This window comes from Odontesthes bonariensis, chromosome 2 (genome assembly GCF_027942865.1).
Source record: "Odontesthes bonariensis isolate fOdoBon6 chromosome 2, fOdoBon6.hap1, whole genome shotgun sequence".
Taxonomy (NCBI): Eukaryota; Metazoa; Chordata; class Actinopteri; order Atheriniformes; family Atherinopsidae; genus Odontesthes; species Odontesthes bonariensis.
The window spans coordinates 32,775,016-32,789,153 of record NC_134507.1 but is presented as its reverse complement, the minus strand read 5'-3'; the positions used below and the strand labels follow the sequence as shown (position 1 = coordinate 32,789,153).

Here is a 14,138-nt window from a genome sequence, read left to right as displayed (position 1 = left end):
TGTCTTGCTTGGGCAGCCCGCTGTCCTCAGCCTCCCAGGATTTGTGCCATCCTTCAAACAGGATGGCGTCTTCACCACCAACTGCCTCCTGTGACTGGCTCTCTGTAAATACAAAAAAACCCAAAACACATTGAATATAGTATATCCACACTGTCGAATGAGGCTTTTCATTACAGCAGCCCACTGGATGTGACATGCATGATCTGTGTGCTATTAGCCAGTAAACTAATACAACTTGTGTTAAATGAATATGTACCTTGTGTTTCGTAGGTGGACAGAGCCTCCACAAGCAGAGCGTCGTCTTCCCAGCTGGGGTCTGCTGAGCTGGCAGTGGTGGCTGATGGACGGGGCGCAAAGAAGGAGGGTACCGGTGAAGAGGTGGGCACAGCTGCACGGGGTGCTGGGGCAGCCGACTTGGAGGAGGCCTTCTTCTTCGGCTTGGAGGTGGGGGATGCTGCTGCTGCTGCTGGTGCTGAAGGGGGCTTTGTGGTGGAGGTAGGTGTGGCTGATGGACGAGCCTTGCTGGTGATGGAGGGAGATGCAGGAGGAGGAGGTGATGGAGGGGCCTTGCTCACAGTGGCAGAGACTCCTGTGGTGGGTGGTGCTGCTGCTGCTGCTGCTGCTGCTGCTGCTGCTGGGGCCTTGCTGGTGATGGAGGGAGATGCAGGAGGAGGAGGTGATGGAGGGGCCTTGCTGATGGTGGCAGTGGGTGGTGCTGCTGCTGCTGCAGCTGCTGCAGATGCTGCTGGGGGCTTGCTGGAGGAAGCAGACGCGGTGGAAGGAGTGGCTACACCCTGCTGAGGTATTAGGAGGAATATTACATTTCAGTTGTGCTGAATACATTTGTTATGTTATTCCTTTATACACATGTTCACCTGCACACATACCTCCTTGTCCAGAATGTACTTTCTGAACCTCTTCAGGGCCTTTGAATTGATGTCATCCTCCTTCATGATGAGCCACTGTGTCACCGACGTGTAGGCCTCCTGCGCCCTCTTCCTCTCAGCGTCGCTGCCAGCCTGAGGATCCGCCAGGAGCCTCTTGTGCAGGCTGTACCACTGCCACATCTCCAGGTAGGTGAACGGCTTGAACCTCCCCTGTCCATAGATGGCCCGGTCCACATTCACCTCCAGGTGGCACGAGACGGTGGTGAAGAGGTGCGCGTACTTGACCAGCTGCTCCTTCAGCCACTCGTCGTTGATGGTCTTCCTCTTCTCAGGGTGCCTCATCTCCTTCATGTGGCAGTCGACGATGCTGAAATGGCATAGTAATGTAACATAGTGATACAGTACTATTAAGTTATAACACTATTCACATGGCCATCACATTCAGTGTACCACACTTACTGTTTGCAGTAGCCGACATCATTCTCGACCAGCCACTTGAAGCTCTTGCTGGTGTACTTGCCAAAGGTCATCACCAGCTGCCCCAGGACTTGCGCCTCAGTTGGAGAGGGTGTGACGATTTGGCATTTCTTCAAAGCTGTAGACAGATAAATAAGGGGGAACACAATTAAAGTAATCATGCCTAGACAGTAGTGCAGTTGTAAGCACAGGGTTGTGCATGCACTCTTCTCACCTTCTTTGTAAGCCTTGTCTGAGTCTCTCAGCCTACTGTCCACTGTCTCACGGTCCCGTGCATGTGACTTAAGGAAGTCCTTGGCCTCCTTGGTCATCCCAAGAACACACTGCTGCCTGTCCTTGGGGAAGCTTGTGTCCAGGATGGACAGCACAGGCATCAGAGGATCCATTTGCTTCACACACACACGCACACACACACACACACAGCCTGCCTGTATAGTATAACCAGTTGTTTAGTTTACAAGTTATAGAGGGGAAAAAAGCACAGAGGCTGACACGATTGCATTACTGTAGTTATAAATCTGTATAACTATAGGATATTAATAGTAAATTGTTCCATGTAGTAATGGCATGAGACTAGTATAAAAGCTTTGTATTAGAATAGGATGCATATTATTCAGAAATCTGTGTCATACAATACATACCAACTGAGGTAAATGTACACTGAACATTCTAAATACTGTTATAACAGATTAACACAACCAAACAGTACAAAAGCCCTCATAATTGTGACAATGTAAAAGCTTTCGTGTCCGTCCGCCCTCATAAAAATACAATGTAGAGCTCTAGCAGCAAAGCAAGCAGCTAACAAGTTGTTTACCTGCAGCCACTGTTTTCAACCACAAGTCACGCAACTTTAACACCGCGGCACTTATAAACAAACGACCGCTATCGGCACATTTTTAAACGGCAGTAGTCAACAAAGTAAATCGTAGTTATCTCAACATCCCGTTTGACACCAGCTACAGTAATAACAACAGTTATAGCGTAGCCCGGAGCCTCTGAATCTAGCAAAGTAACATTACTGTCAACGGCGCTTGGCGTCATTTGTATGACAGGAAAATAATGTACACATTATTATCATTAGACTTAGTGAGAAATGACACCCACAGAAAGGATATATTAAAAGCGCTTGAATGATATCTTACCTTAGCTGAAGTTTTCGGTGGTCTATTGAAGTGCGGCAGACTCCCTGCTAAAATCCCACCTATCTCCCACTCCCTCCGATTTTCTGATTGGCCGAGCGGTTTCTGCCGCGGTTGCGAGGCTGGCTGTAGACAGTTGGCAGCGCCCATTGGCCACAAAACGCCCAAGTCTATGTGAGTATGTAGACAATATGATTATTTCATTGGACAATAGTCTACGTATGTAGACAATATGATTTTTTCATTGGACAATAGTCTACATGTCTACATGCGCCTTTGCACTTTACTCGTTCGTACCTCTGCGAATTCCCCCAATGTGGGAATCTCGACTGCATAATTTCTGGTAGTGGGGGACTGCGTTTGCGCTCTCCCCTGATTTGACTGTATAATGTAAATATCCCTGGGCAACTTTACCTTGGTTTTTGTCCTGGCGTTGCTGCTTTAAGGACACCTTTCCATCTTTAAAACCAATGTTTTGCAAGGTTTACTGAATGCTGCGGCAGGTCTGCACAGCTGATATGCAGCTGCGCAGCTGTCAGGTGAGGTCATACAGTGCAGTCACCCCAGGCAGGTGGGCGTTGCCTTAGTGATGGCAACAACGAGATGAGAATACGGCAGCATTTCTGCACTGGAGATATTAAGCCGTGAGGGTTTGCCTCAACTAAGAATTTTCCCAGTGTGGGTTGGGTGTGGCTCTAGAGATGGGGAGAGTGGAAAAACTAAATCAATTTGTGCTCCAAGTTCCTTGGTTGTTGAAACAAGAACTGATCAGAAAGATGAAGAAAAGCCGGACTGTTTTAATCTGCAAGCTTTTCAGATTCAGGTTAGCTGCTGGCATGGCACAGCAGACAGTTGAATTTGCTGCACCGTCCGGCCGAGTGAGGCACCTGGAAAAGAGGTGTCAGCCTCTGACAGTTCCAACTCATACTTACCTGGCAGGGGAGATACAATGGTCAAGAAGGTGGTTCACCCAGAATGAGGCTCAGCCATTGCACACCGGCTGTGCTGATTCTTGCGAATGGCCCTCAGCGCGTACAAAGTGCAAAATCGGATGTAGACTGTAAGACAAATAAGGCATATTATTGGGTAAAAGATTTGTCAATCAAATCCATGGAGAGGGAGGGATGGGAAATCATGGGCATGATGTACTATTGGTCAATTAGCTGTCAAAAGCTGCCAGGCCATGTGGTGAAGTGTTGTGGCAGGGTGAATCTAGGGAAATGTACAAAATACGACTTAAATGATCGTTTTATACAAGTGTTTTGTCTAATTGGGAGTGTTGGACATTGAATCGTGTTTTAATGCTTGCATTGCTGTCTATTGATCACTTCATTTGAGTGATTTATTTTTTTTCACCCACCAGCTGGTACTTGGTATTGTATGAAAAAAAGAAAAAGGTGGTTAAAAAAAGACATGAGACTAATAGGTGTGGCTATTTTTAGAAACATGTGGATGTGAACGTAAACAAAACCTCTCAAGCTCTTATTTTTGTCTTTCCGTAGGTCGACCCGCTGGTTTGAGGCCTACATGGGGATGGAGACATTGATTATGGGGGAAATGACACACTGTTACCTCTGCAACATTGTCTATTAAGTCAATAAACTTTTTTTATTTCTTCACAGTTGTATGCTGTTCATGTGTTTATTATTACAGATGATGGTATATCATGAATGATTATAATTACTGGTAGGTTACATTATAATGAATAGATTCAAGGAGAACATTGAAAGTGTTGACTTGGAATAAGAAATGACACAACACACTGCTACTGCGATTCAAGGCACTTTAATGGCTGAAGTGCATTTATTCAAGTGCATTCTCATTTAGTAAACAAAGTTAAGACATGTATAGTGCACATTTTTCATGACAAGACATTTGAAATTAAGTGTGTGAGGGGGAGAGAGAGCGAGAAGGGGGGGGGGGGGGGTGGAGGTGGAGGGAGAGTGTGTGTGTGTGAGACAGAGACAGACTGACTGACCAGGAGCAGTGGGCAGACAGGAGAGAGAGCCATGTGCAACAGCAGATATGGGAACAAACAAGTTGCATGCTCATTTGGTAAACAAAGTGAAGACATGTATAGTGCACATTTGTCATGAAAAGATATTTGAAATTAAGTGTGTGTGTGTGTGAGAGAGAGAGACAGACAGACTGACTGACCAGGAGCAGTCGGCAGACAGAAGAGCCATGTGGAGTATGTGCCACAGCAGATATGGGAACAAACAAGAAATCAAGTGTAAGTGAACAATAAAAATGAGAACTGTATACATGTGCATGTAGGAGTGCAATCAGGAAACTATATACACAAACAACAACATAAAGTGACATCAAAGATAAGAGAAAAAAAAAGTTCAGACAAGTCAAGATCAGTCACTGGGCCTCAGTATCAGTCATTTACCAGCCGTTGATGTCACAGATGGGCCTCACCTTGTTGCCGTAGCCACAGCGGTACAGGCAAGCCTTCGGGTTGTCCTTGGCAGGGCAGCCGGGCTCGGTGCAGCGGACGCTGTAGCGCCACACACCAACTGGCCTCCAGAAGAAGACGCGGTGTCGGAAGAAACTGTCTGCCACGGGGACCGTGCTGCCATCCACCACTCCGGGCATCTCGGGAGGGTGGAACCACATCTTTTCACTCTTCAGGACCTTCCTCCACCTCTTCCTGCCGTACATGTCAGAGAAGGGCCGCGGCTTCAGAAAGAGCCCCCTCTCCTCATCCTCCTTCAGCCACTTAATGTCTTGCTCGGGCAGCCCGCTGTCCTCAGCCTCCCAGGATTTGTGCCATCCTTCAAACAGGATGGCGTCTTCACCACCAACTGCCTCCTGTGACTGGCTCTCTGTAAATACAAAAAAACCCAAAACACATTGATTATAGTATATCCACACTGTCGAATGAGGCTTTTCATTACAGCAGCCCACTGGATGTGACATGCACGATCTGTGTGCTATTAGCCAGTAAACTAATACAACTTGTGTTAAATGAATATGTACCTTGTGTTTCGTAGGTGGACAGAGCCTCCACAAGCAGAGCGTCGTCTTCCCAGCTGGGGTCTGCTGAGCTGGGAGTGGTGGCTGATGGACGGGGCGCAAAGAAGGAGGGTACCGGTGAAGAGGTGGGCACAGCTGCACGGGGTGCTGGGGTGGCAGGCGATGGTGTTGGGGCAGCCGACTTGGAGGAGGCCTTCTTCTTCGGCTTCGCGGTGGTGGTGGGGGATGCTGCTGCTGCTGCTGGTGCTGAAGGGGGCTTTGTGGTGGAGGTAGGTGTGGCTGATGGACGATTCTTGCTGGTGATGGAGGGAGGTGCAGGAGGAGGAGGTGATTGAGGGGCCTTGCTGATGGTGGCAGTGGGTGCTGCTGCTGCTGCTGCTGCTGCTGCTGCTGCTGCTGCTGCTGCAGATGCTGCTGGGGCCTTGCTGGTGATGGAGGGAGATGCAGGAGGAGGAGGTGATGGAGGGGCCTTGCTGGTGGTGGGTGGTGGTGCTGCTGCTGCTGCAGATGCTGCTGGGGGCTTGTTAGAGGAAGCAGACGCGGTGGAAGGAGTGGCTACACCCTGCTGAGGTATTAGGAGGAATATTACATTTCAGTTGTGCTCAATACATTTGTTATGTTATTCCTTTATACACATGTTCACCTGCACACATACCTCCTTGTCCATAATGTACTTTCTGAACCTCTTGAGGGCCTTTGAATTGATGTCATCCTCCTTCATGAGGAGCCACTGTGTCACCGACGTGTAGGCCTCCTGCGCCCTCTTCCTCTCAGCGTCGCTGCCAGCCTGAGGATCCGCCAGGAGCCTCTTGTACAGGCTGTACCACTGCCACATCTCCAGGTAGGTGAACGACTTGAACCTCCCCTGTCCATAGATGGCCCGGTCCACATTCACCTCCAGGTGGCACGAGACGGTGGTGAAGAGGTGCGCGTACTTGACCAGCTGCTCCTTCAGCCACTCGTCGTTGATGGTCTTCCTCTTCTCAGGGTGCCTCATCTCCTTCATGTGGCGGTCGACGATGCTGAAATGGCATAGTAATGTAACATAGTGATACAGTACTATTAAGTTATAACACTATTCACATGGCGATCACATTTAGTGTACCACACTTACTATTTGCAGTAGCCAACATCATTCTCGACCAGCCACTTGAAGCTCTTGCTGGTGTACTGGCCAAAGGTCATCACCAGCTGCCCCAGGACTTGCGCCTCAGTTGGAGAGGGTGTGACGATCTGGCATTTCTTCAAAGCTGTAGACAGATAAATAAGGGGGAACAAAATTAAAGTAATCATGCCTAGACAGTAGTGCAGTTGTAAGCACAGGGTTGTGCATGCACTCTTCTCACCTTCTTTGTAAGCCTTGTCTGAGTCTCTCAGCCTACTGTCCACTGTCTCACGGTCCCGTGCATTTGCCTTAAGGAAGTCCTTGGCCTCCTTGGTCATCCCAAGCACACACTGCTGCCTGTCCTTAGGGAAGCTTGTGTCCAGGATGGACAGCACAGGCATCAGAGGATCCATTTGCTTCTGTAAACACACACAGACAGACACACACACACTAACACACACACACACAGCCATCCTGTATAGTATAACCAGTTGTTTAGTTTACAAGTTATAGAGGGGAAAAAAGCAAAGAGGCTGACACGATTGCATTACTGTAGTTATAAATCTGTATAACTATGGGATATTAATAGAAAATTGTTCCATGTAGTAATGGCATGAGACTAGTATAAAAGCTTTGTATTAGAATAGGATGCATATTATTCAGAAATATGTGTCACAACAGATGTTTCAACAAAAGACATGCAGAGAGAAGAGAAAAATGCTTACAGCACCTGGTATTCCCAAGCGGTCTCCCATCCAAGTACTAACCAGGCCCGACCCTGCTTGGCTTCCGAGTTCGGGCGTGTTCAGGGCGGTGTGGCCGTAAGCCACAGTCCCCATGACAAATATGTGTTACATAGGTGCTGGAACCATACGTTGCCCCTATTTTACCAGAGAGTTGGCTTGAGAGGCTGATGTTGAGCCTGCACGTCGACTTCCCTGATGTGATTGTTCTCTGCAGCTGAAAATGGGACTCTCAGATAACTTAGTGTGTGTCTGTCAAGCTCCTCTGTTCTCTGTGTGTAGTTTGGTGTTCAGAATACAATGGCTCCCTGAAACTACCACCATGTACCGCTGGTTTTGTTATTTCACAAGAGTTGGGAAGAGTGCACCGTTCCCAGCGGCACTGCAGTACCGGGTCGATGCGTGGAGCGAACGGAGCAAGCCCCTTTTTCAACCCCTGTGCCTAAAAATCCATTTAATATGTAGTCCTCATATAGAGGACGTATCAGATATTAAACTGATAAGAACAGATACTACACTTAATCTTAGCCAAAAGGCCGAGAAGCGATAACCCTCCACTGTTTCACGTCCGAGAGCCCTTCCTGGCACAATGCGCACATGTGGCGGTGCTCTTTTTTTGCCTACAAAGCGTCACTTTGCACCTCCGCCCACCCGCTGCAGTGAGCACTCTTCAGCCGTTTCAGATGGTACAACTTTGTACTCCCGCCCGCTCCACTGAGCACCATTCAAACAACAACAATTTAGCGCTCCAGCTTTGAACATGGGCACGGTCTCAAGAAATAAGGTGACTCTACTCCGAGAAGTCACTTGGCACAGCAAGAAGATTTCCTTTGCACAGACAGAATGGGCTTCACCCGCAAAGGTAAAGCCTTCCAAAAATAGAAACAACTCATTAATGCTGCTCTCCACGGAAGTCTTTAGTAAAAGGCGAAAGACTTGTACGTTATGAAGAGAAACCAGAGTACGAGTATTTGACACTGCGGGAGCAGTGCATCAGGCTAGTTGGCATAGCCACCTTCCCCACGGTGAGCTTTGCTTGGTTGAGACGCTGGCTCCTCGGCCGACCAGGTAGGAACAATCGGGCCCTATTCAATGGCTGCTTTGTCTTTTACTCTGTGCAAAAGACTAGGGGTCTTGAGGCTTTGTTCTGACCGCTCATTGGGTGTAGAGGTTTTTTTCAAGCAATTCTCCCAGTCGGCCCAATCCCAGAGCCATCTCAAAGTGGAGTTCACTTTCACTCTCTTTTCGCAGACTAAAAGCCAGAGTTTTATCTCAGAAGCTAAGCAGAGTCGGGCCTGGTTAGTACTTGGATGGGGAGACCGCCTGGGAATACCAGGTGCTGTAAGCCTTTTGGCTTCTCCAGGCGCATGCAGTTTGACTGCGTCAAATGCAAAGGCAGTCCCTGTTTGACTTTTTGGAACTGCTCCTTTGTCAGGACAAAGTTAAATGTATGAGGATCAAAGGCAACCATGACCTGGGACACCTTAGCAGATCCAGGATCAGCAAGATGGATCACAGGGTGATCAACAGATGTTTCAACAAAAGACATGCAGAGAGAAGAGAGAAAAATGCTTACAGCACCTGGTATTCCCAAGCGGTCTCCCATCCAAGTACTAACCAGGCCCGACCCTGCTTGGCTTCCGAGTTCGGACGAGTTCGGGCGTGTTCAGGGCGGTGTGGCCGTAAGCCACAGTCCCCGTGACAAATATGTGTTACATAGGTGCTGGAACCATACGTTGCCCCTATTTTACCAGAGAGTTGGCTTGAGAGGCTGATGTTGAGCCTGCACGTCGACTTCCCTGATGTGATTGTTCTCTGCAGCTGAAAATGGGACTCTCAGATAACTTAGTGTGTGTCTGTCAAGCTCCTCTGTTCTCTGTGTGTAGTTTGGTGTTCATGGTCATACAGAGAAACCAGGGAAGCTCAATCCCACGACGTGCTCATAAACTGCGTCTTTTCTAAAGATTATAGTTCCATTTTAGAAGTCAGAATACAATGGCTCCCTGAAACTACCACCATGTACCGCTGGTTTTGTTATTTCACAAGAGTTGGGAAGAGTGCACCGTTCCCAGCGGCACTGCAGTACCGGGTCGATGCGTGGAGTGAACGGAGCAAGTCCCTTTTTCAACCCCTGTGCCTAAAAATCCATTTAATATGTAGTCCTCATATAGAGGACGTATCAGATATTAAACTGATAAGAACAGATTTTTCTTTTGAAAAAATTTATTGACACTAATACATCCTATTTTCACAAAAACTTCATATTTAAGACATTTGTTTTACCTATGAATAAAAACATCAATAAATAAGTGTAATCTGTATAACCACATTTAAAACAACAACAATAAAACAAGTTTTTCATGGGATATTACAGATAAAGTCAATGTCGTCTAATGTAAAAGCTACATGTGAAGTAGTTCTCATGCGAGTAGCAGTTTGTATTGAGTGTCTTTAAAAAGGAGTGCATTAGTTAAAATGCTCTCTTCCAAGTCCATTTTTTTGTGCAGGAGCGTAGTGAGTCCCTACCCAGGGAAACTCATTTCGCTCCCCCAAACAGTAGGTCTCTCGGGATCCTGTCGTGGTGCTCAGAGGAGATCCCCACCCTGTTGCTCCTTCCCACCTGCCTCACCCGGAGAGCCAGGCCGTCGCTGCTTTGACCTTTTTGTGTGTAGCTCTGGCTCCTTCATCCGAATGGGCACAGAGGCGATTCTTCTTTGTGGATGTGTCCTAGGCCCGCCGCCTGCAGCTCCGGCCGCTTGAGCCGCTGCTGCGGCCATCCGGATCACAGCAACGGGGGGGATCTGCATGCGCTTCCTCACCAGCAAGTTCCTGGAGGTCCACATGGCGTCTTTGATGGCGGCTAGGGTGAGCCACTGCTTGGCAAAGTCATTCTTTTTTATTTTTGTTTGGCTCACCCCATAGAGCACGAGTTGTGCTGTGAGGACCTCCCTTGCTGGCAAGTACGGGAATTGCAAGGAGCCGGCTGTTGCCCACTGGTCTGCAGCAGCGCTGCACTCCCAGAGCAGGTGCCTCACCGACTCGGGCGCGCCACAACCAGGTCGCGGGCAGGTTGAGATCGCTGACATGCCCCGGGAGTGCATAACGGACCTGACTGGCAGGATCTCATGAGCCACCATCCACGACAGGTCCCGGAGTCTGTTTGGGAGAGCGGAATGGTTGACGTTGCACCAAACTGTTGAGGGCTCGCCGAACGCGAGCCCACGCACCGGACTCACTGGTTCCCGCTCCTGCACAACAGAAATCAAAGAGCGGTGGTTTGTTAAAACATGCAACTCCTCTGCCTCCAAGTTAAAATGCTTTAAGAACGTCTGGATAAAAGCATAGGATGGTGGCAGGCTAAAAGACACAGGCACTTTTAGGTCGGTGGGTAAAATCTTCAGTCTTCTGAGGTAAGAACCCATCCAGAATCGTGTCATTGCTTTAGTTTTGGGGTTTCCGGATGGGTCTGTGGCCTGTAGGATGTGCAGTGTAGTGTATCTGCTTCCTAAAAACAAATAAAAATCAGGCACTCCTTTTCCTCCTTTCTCTTTTTGTTTCTTCATGTAGCGTTACCGGGTATTTATATACCTATTAAATATAAGGATTTATGAGATGTTCTTACAGTCTCAAATAAACCTTACCTTGAATTCAGGGCACCACCTACCTAGGTTTTAACTTAATTTAAGTCACAGTCAGGTAGGAAAACTGTTTGAAATCTTACGATCCTGGTGTTAAATTAATTAATAATTAATATTCAATTAATATTCAGTCTCATATCTCGCTACTTTCGTGAAGTTCTCGTTTGGTTGGACAGACATTACGTAAAGAAAGCATACGACACAATCTGTGATTATAACATATATATAGATATATGAGCTGTTTATTACAATGATATGATCTTAGACATGAACCTTTAAACAAACAGGAGATGCATGGAATATGGGTGATTATATAAAACACTTAGTGAATATAAAATAAAATATGGGGAATGGGGAGATACTGGATGTATTCAAATAGTTTAGGTTGGCTGACTATTTGACGCTAAATACTGACATTTCGGATTAATTTATCATTCTGTGAAAGCCTCGAGACATCCATCAAACCCACTTTAAGGTGAAAACGGGTCGGTCTTACTGTGCTGAAGTTCTGCTTAGCCGGTTCGGACCACGGCAGCGGCCACGCGGGTCCGAGGGGATTTCTCTTCCGCTCTCTGGGCCTTCCTGGCTGTGGTGGCTGACTTTAGCGGACTTCTCAGTTGCTTCTTTGATGAAGTGAACTTAAGTTCACAGAAGATTAATAAAAGGTTGCTTGGAGTTGGCTTTCTTGGTAGGAAAAGGTGATGATGGCGTGAAACAGCGGAGGTTAGGACGTGCGACGTATAAGGACGTGGATGGCGAGGGACGAACAAAAACACGTAAAACGTGCATCTTCAGAGTATTTCAATCTGTTTCTTTGTTCGGGTCTTTCTTTCTCGTCTCCGGGGTCTCACTGGGTTCTGGAGGGTCTCCTCCGGTCGTCCGCTGCATCGTTATCCACACGTCCTTCCGTTCTCTCCTGAGATTATGGGAAAACTCCCAAACTCCGGCGAGCTCTTCTCTTCTGCTTAAACCATCTCTAAAAGTCTCTGAGCAGCTGTTCTCTGCTCAAATCTCCTTCTGAAACTCTGGGTTGGAACCCTTCTGGAACAAGAGGCAAGAAGCAAGAGAGCAGACGCCTGAAGCGAGCCAGCAAACGAGAGAACTAGAGAGAGCACTAGAGAGCCAGAGAGCCAGAGAGAGAGTGTGTTTTCCGCGGGTTCCGGGTTTTGACTCTCGGAGGCGGGGCTTACACTACTTTTTCAGCCAATGACATGCTTGAACTGTGTGCATGTCTCTGTAAGGTGATCTGTGCTATAGGGGGATTTCTGGATGAGACAAAGAACTCTGTGTTTCTCCATTACTCCCATCTCATAGAACATTTGTCTCGTTGATTCTGAAAACACCACATCTTGTTAAGATATGCAGATTAAAGATATAACATAGACTTGTAATATAAAGACATCAAAATAACACACATGATAAAGACAATTATGACTTTCAAAATTCAGATGAATATCTATGAAATCGTGACATATGAATAGTGAGTCACACAATGCTAATTTCTGTGTTAACAATGGGGACACTAAACAAATACCAAATAGATACCGAAGGGACATCGTTAAAAGTTAAATTGTTGCATATACATTGTCCATTTTACTGAGTCCTCTGGGATTTAAATGTTCAACTAATCAACACTGCAGACCACTAGGGGGCAATGTGGTTCCATCAGGCAGGTTGGGCATTTTCCACCAAGATCAGTTCTTTGTCAATATTTAAGCCAGAATCGTACAAATTGTCTCTATATGCGTCTTGTGATCAAGCTGGAAACCTGAAAGAAATTGTACACGGTTATCAAACACATTTAATATAGTTTTAAGATTTGACTAAAAGTGAGTCTTCTCAGTTCGTGTGTAGCCATCTGGTCGGTTTGCTGGTGAAAAGGGGTGTTAACCCTCTAACCGCCAAAGTCGCAGAATTGCGACATGACGTCAGCATAAACAAAACAGTCTGTAGATAAACTAAACGGGCTTTAAGGTGTTCAGTCCTCCTACCACTAGTTGGCAAACATGTTACCCTTTCAAACAAGACCAAGCTCAAGTCATTTTGTAGTCATTTTGTAGTTCACAGTGTTTTTATAAGGCAGTGCAAAAAAGCCGCGCGAGCTCAGACGGAAGCAGTTATTCAGAGCTGTTCTGTTGAGACGTGCGAGTCGAATTTTTATTGTCAGCGAACTATTAGTGAGTTTTTATCACCATGGCTTGTAAGAAGTTGAACCGTGCGGAAGTATTGAGCATGCTATTTGCCGATTCCGACTCCGAAGGAGAGTTTTTACCTCGTGAGGAGGAGGATCGGACGAGCGCTCATGCTTCCCACCGTGAAACTTCCGAAGGCAATGGTGCCGGCATGCGAAGCGAGGCTGTTCTCCAAGCACACACACAAACTCCAACTCATTCGGTGTCGTTATCCAACCTCAATGGAGTGGGTGGTAGTGGGGAACGCGGTCGCAGTGTCCGTGTTGGTCGAGGAATCGGGGGTGGGAGAAGTGGGTCTGGTATCTTTAGCATGCGCTCTCTCCATCCAGCCCCCGGTGCCGCGGCGCGCCTATCCGCCAGCGCAATGATCCTTACATTTTACCACTTGTTTTATTATTGTATTCCTCATTCCTGATCATTATGAATAAGGTTGAACAGGTTAAAAAAAAAAAATCAATTCAATGTCTTCCACTTCTTGCATGTGTTTTCCTACCCTATGGTAGCCTAATGATGACAGTATTTTACCACTTTCTCCTGTTTTATTGTTGGTTTCCTCCTTATGAATGATGGTAAAAGACAGAAAAATGAAAATAAGTTCAAATATCAAGTCAATATCCACCATTTCCTGAAAAAATATAGGCAACTTTTCGCATGCGTTTTCCTACTATATGGTAATGATGATATAGTAATATTTTACTAAATTATTCTGTTTTATTGTTGCTTTCCTGTTCCCTGATCATTATAGATGATGATAAATAGACAAAAAGAAAAAAAAAGTTTTAAAAAAACAAGTTCACAATCACTCAATTCCAATATTTCCTGAACATAATGAGATTCAAAATGGCTGCCACCTGATGACGTCATAATATGCAAATTAGATCAATAATTTCATACCCCACATAAACTATGGACCATGGGCAACATTTTTCTAATGTACTGTAGGCATCTATCTTTAACCCCCTTTCAGCCACC

At 46.7% G+C, this 14,138-nt stretch overlaps 3 non-coding genes and 2 pseudogenes across 3 annotated transcripts; all 5 read right to left on the bottom strand.

Annotated features, from left to right (window-relative positions):
* Positions 1-7,311: 7,311 nt before the first annotated feature.
* On the bottom strand, positions 7,312-7,420 carry LOC142401215 (5S ribosomal RNA; annotated as a pseudogene).
* A 273-nt stretch (positions 7,421-7,693) lies between these two features.
* Positions 7,694-7,884, bottom strand: LOC142370126 (U2 spliceosomal RNA). The gene has a single exon (XR_012767798.1). It is a non-coding gene; the product is annotated as a U2 spliceosomal RNA (small nuclear RNA).
* Positions 7,885-8,188: 304 nt separating this feature from the next.
* On the bottom strand, positions 8,189-8,301 carry LOC142372774 (U5 spliceosomal RNA). The gene has a single exon (XR_012768319.1). It is a non-coding gene; the product is annotated as a U5 spliceosomal RNA (small nuclear RNA).
* Positions 8,302-8,905: 604 nt separating this feature from the next.
* On the bottom strand, positions 8,906-9,024 carry LOC142375357 (5S ribosomal RNA). Its single transcript, XR_012768939.1, has one exon. It is a non-coding gene; the product is annotated as a 5S ribosomal RNA (ribosomal RNA).
* A 364-nt stretch (positions 9,025-9,388) lies between these two features.
* LOC142370586 (U2 spliceosomal RNA) lies at positions 9,389-9,563 on the bottom strand (annotated as a pseudogene).
* Between the last annotated feature and the right edge of the window lie 4,575 nt (positions 9,564-14,138).